Source organism: Cebus imitator, unplaced genomic scaffold (genome assembly GCF_001604975.1).
Source record: "Cebus imitator isolate Cc_AM_T3 unplaced genomic scaffold, Cebus_imitator-1.0 Scaffold176, whole genome shotgun sequence".
Classification (NCBI taxonomy): Eukaryota; Metazoa; Chordata; class Mammalia; order Primates; family Cebidae; genus Cebus; species Cebus imitator.
Window position 1 is genome coordinate 75,175 of NW_016107491.1, and position 5,310 is coordinate 80,484.

The window sequence follows — 5,310 nt, forward strand, 5'->3', positions numbered from 1 at the left end:
ATGAAAATGGGAATCAGCTGGATTCAAAATTTTGTAAATAAAAAAACTTTCTTTAGTAATTAGGTGGTTTACAGAATGTACAAAATGGCTTAGAAACGAAGTGAAAAGAGTCCTGAAAAGAAAGTCCAATTTCAACATCAAGAGAATTAAAACAAATATGCTGCATGTTATTCCAAAGATTGCTAAACAGAAATGATTTATAGATTTACACAGTTAGGTAATAGATAAATCAAATAATTGTCTTGTGATTAGTGGAAATAGTATTATTTGAAATAAAAGAAAACTGTAATTATAGGCCAATATTAATGTAGTATTTATATTATAAAATTGTTTCTGAGCCTCCCACTTGGAAGGCAAAATATTTTGGATTATAATTTTTAATAAAAAGTAATGATAATGGCTATGTCTGCACAAAATTATGATAAAATTGAATTGTATGTCTATACTGACTTAAAGAGAATATTAATATTGAAATATGAAAACAATGGCCCACTGGCTGCTAATTTCAGTAAAAAAACTTTAAGCTATCATATGGAAGATGAAGTATCTTACAGAACAAGCAGTTCTCATTCTCATTTTTCAGAATAAACATATCCTTCCCAAATCTTCATTCTCTGATAGAAATGAACACAGTAATCTCAATATGGCTTCAAAATATTACCTACATCGTAATAGATACAATAACTGGAAGTTTTAAATACTTGCAACACTGCTTATTTTTTAAATACTGTGTGTCTTTCTATCCGGAGTCAAAAAACAGTTGCCAAAGAGCTAGGCACATTCTCAACAGCCATCTATTAGTTGTTCCTCAATGTTTTTTCCTAGGTATATTACAGAAATGCTTATGGATATATTGCTATAGTAAAATAGGATTAGTCATATTACTCACATCTGTGGAAGTGTTCAGATCACTTAGAAGTCAAATAAAAGCAATTCAACAACTAAACCATTTCCCCAACTAAAACTCATTGATATATTTTTTGCAGCTTCTGAAGAGAATCAAAGTATTTTCAGCAGCATTTGTAACAGCTCCTTCCCAGCTCCCATCCTCTTTTATCATCTCAAGTCATCACTCTTCCTCTATTCTCGACAAATTTAAAAAAACTTGCTCTCCATTTTTCTGTCTCCCTAATCTTTTATTACAAAAGTTAACATAGTCTTTATTAAAATTGAACCCTAAAAATTTTAGGAAGAAGAGAAGGAGAAATACATGCTGTCAATAACAACATTTTCTTTGAGTGGGAAATGTCATGAAAACAAGCTAATTAATGTATTTTTGTTCTGGTTACATTTTGTGAAACGTCCTAGTTTCATAACTTTATAAAAGGTTGGAATATTGTGGGGAAACATTTTGGGAATATCAAACAACTTAGCATATTTTGAGAAGTAAATAAATGGCAACTTTTTCACTGTAATGTTTTTTTCTGAGCCTCAATAGGCTACGAATTTTCATGACTTTTAATGACAATATCACAATGACTTAAGAATCACATAATCTTTTCTTTTAAGGGAATACCATTCTCTATTAATTCTTGGAATTCTTATTTGCTATACAAATCCATGCTGGATGTCACAGACTCCGCAGTTGGCATCTTGTCTCCAATGTACTTTGTCCTGAGGTCACCTCTTGCTGGCCCCAGGTCAGGATTCCTAGGGCTCCTGCTCTTTATGCTATGAACACTTTTCTCTATGCACAGACATGATAGCAGCCCACAGTTTGTTACCATTGTTATGATGACAAGGCTGTGATGTTTTTAAACTTCAATCAATAATTAAGGACAATAAAATCAAACAAACCAAAAAAAGTATGTTCAAATTGAATACTCTCCCAGGATGATATGATACAAAATGTATAAAAATTTGTAACATAAAATGGAAATATGTAGACGTGCATTGTTAAATATATAATATGCTTATATTTTCTATGTTAACATGTACATATATTAAGCAAATATATTCATTGAAACAAAGATTACAACTTCATTTCTATTGTTAGATGCACAGCTACTAACGTTGGTCACTTAGTAAGCCACAAATAAAACTCAATAAATATTCAAAGTAGAAATTATGCAAATCACATCTTTAATTCCGAAGACCGGGCTTTGGGGTGAGTAAAAACAAAACATTAGTTTTTTTTTTTTTTTTTTTAGATCATTAAAAATTCTTGAATTTTCTGAAGATAAATACAAAGTTCAATTTGATCCCAGGAAATAAAAGTTCCACAACAATTTAGAAACTTTTAAAAAACACTTCTGATATTTATCCCTCCAAATGCAGAAGGTGCAGAAGGTTTAACAGTGGATTTGTTTGTGCTATATGGCACAAAGAATGCTGATGCCATTTTTGTTTTTACAGAATTTATAGAAGAAAAAATAATTTCTAAACTCTTTGCAAAGATGGTTTAGCACAGACAGAAAAAGCTGAAAGAAAAAGAAAAAAAAAAAAAACATGAGCATGGAATGTTTTTCCATCTGTTTGTGTCCTCTCTTATTTCCTTGTGCAGTGGTTTGTAGTCCTCCTTGAAGAGGTCCTCCACATCCCTTGTAATTTATAGATTCAATGCTATCTCTATCAAACTACCATTGACCTTCTTCACAGAACTGGAAAAAATAACCTTAAACTTCATATGAAACCAAAAAAGAGCCCGCATAGCCAAGACAATCCTAAGCAAAAACCAAAAAAACAAAACTGGAGGCATCAGGCTATCTGACTTCAAACTATACTACAGCTACAGTAATCCGAACAGCATGATACTGGTACCAAAACAGAGATATAGACCAATGGAACATAACAGAGGCCTCAGAATTAATGCCACACATCTACAACCATCTGATCTTTGACAAACCTGACAAAAATAAGAAATGGCGAAAGGATTCCCCATGTAATAACTGGTGTTGGGAAGACTAGCTAGCCATGTCCAGCTGAAATGGGACTGCTTCCTTATACCTTATACAAAAATTAATTCCAGATGGATTAAAGATTTAAAGTAAGACCTAACACTATAAAAGCCCTAGAGAAAACCTAGGCAGTACCATTCAGGACATAGACATAGGCATAGGCAAGGACTTCATGAGTAAAACACCAAAAGCAATGGCAACAAAAGCCAAAATAGACAAATGGGATCTAATTAAACTTAAGAGCTTCTGCACTGCAAAAGAAACTATCATTAGAGTGAAACAGCAACCAACGGAATAAAAAAAAATTTGCAATTTACCCATCTGACAAAGGGCTAATATTTAGAATCTATAAGGAACTTAAACAAATTAAAAACAAAAAAAAAAAAAAACCATCAAAAAGTGAGCAAAAGATATGAACAGACACTTTTCAAAACAAGACATTTATGCAGCCAACAAACATATGAAAAAATGCTCATCATCACTGGTCATTAGAGAAATGCAGATGGATTAAAGATTTAAACATAATAACTAATATCATAAAAACTCTAGAAGAAAACCTAGGCAAAACCATTCAGGATACAGGCACAGGCAAGGACTTCATGACTAAAACACCAAAAACAATGGCAACAAAAGCCAAAATAGACAAATGGGACCTAATTAAACTTAAGAGCTTCTGCACAGCAAAATAAACAATCATTAGAGTAAACCGACAACCAACAGAATGGGAAAATATTTTTACAATCTACCCATCAGACAAAGGGCTGATATCCAGAAACTACAAAGAACTAAAGCAGATTTACAGGAAAAAAAAACAAACAAACCCATTCAAAAGTGGACAAAGGATATGAACAGACACTTTTCAAAAGAAGACATATATGAGGCCAACAAACATATGAAAAAATGCTCATCATTATTGGTCATTAGAGAAATGCAAATCAAAACCACATTGAGATATCATTGAACACCAGTTAGAATGGTGATCATTAAAAAAATCTGGAGACCACAGGTGCTGGAGAGGATGTGGAGAAAAAGGAACACTTTTACAATGTTGATGGGAGTGTAAATTAATTCAACCATTGTGGGAGACAGTGTGGCAATTCCTCAAGGATTAGAAATAGAAATTCCGTTTGACCCAGCAATCCCATTACTAGGTATATACCCAAAGGATTATAAATCGTTCTATCATAAAGACACATGCACATGTATGTTCATTGCAGTGCTATTTATGATATCAAAGACCTGGAACCAACCTAAATGCCCATCGATGATAGACTGGACAAAAAAAATGTGGCATATATACACCACGGAATACTATGCAGCCATGAAAAATGATGAGTTTGTGTCCTTTGTAGAGATATGGATGAACCTAGAAATCATCATTCTCAGCAAACTGACACAAGAACAGAAAACTGAACACCACATGTTTTCACTCATAGGCGGATGATGAACAATGAGAACACCTGGGCACAGGGAAGGGAACAAGACTCACAGGGCTAGGTGGCAGGGTGGAGGGAAGGGGAGGGGGAGACAGCAGGAGCCGGGCAGGGAAAAGGGGTAGGGATAACACTGGAAGAAATGCCTGATGTAGGCAACGGGACAGGGGGCGGGAATGGAGACAGCAAACTACTGTGGCATGTATGTACCTATGAAACAATCCTGCAGGATGCAGGACATGCACATGTACTCCAGAGCCCAAATACAATTAAAAAAAAAAAAAGATTCAATGTCTCCTCATCTCACATGTAATATAATTCAAACTCCATACCCAGCTTAAATGATCTGGCCCCTTCTTTCCATGTGAACTTGTTATAGATCTTCTCCTAATAGTTTGTTGCAAATTATGCATGCCTTCTTTCTATTCATTAAGCATACTGTGCTAATTTCTGTTTGGGGGCCTATAAGATATGACCCATAAATGATCAAAAACCCTGTTAGCAAGGGCCCCAGAAATATCTAGGTAACTGACCTTTGTTCTATTTTTTTCAAGAATAAATTCAGGAACATCCTTAGGCCTGGGTGTCCTGGGGCAACTGAGAGTGGTAAATGAAGGCCATATGAATGTTTGTTTAGTCTTATTAGGTACCAATGAATATATTCTTTGATCCTTTCTAAATCTGAGAATGTCTGCCACCATTACAAATTAAAGGAAAATTAAAAACCCAGATAAGATTCTGGGTATAACAATTAGATTCACCAATTTTTCTTAAATTTCCCATATGTACCATCCTAATGACACTTATTATTACAAGAAATTTTAAGGCTGTTTTCTTCAATTATTATTATTACTAAATTTAAATATAGCTTAGATGTTTTGAATGTGAAAATATTTTTCAAGGTTTTTAACAATGAATAGAAATGAAAACCATTTCTCATCTTCTATTTATGCTTCTTCAGAAACAATCTCCGTAACACA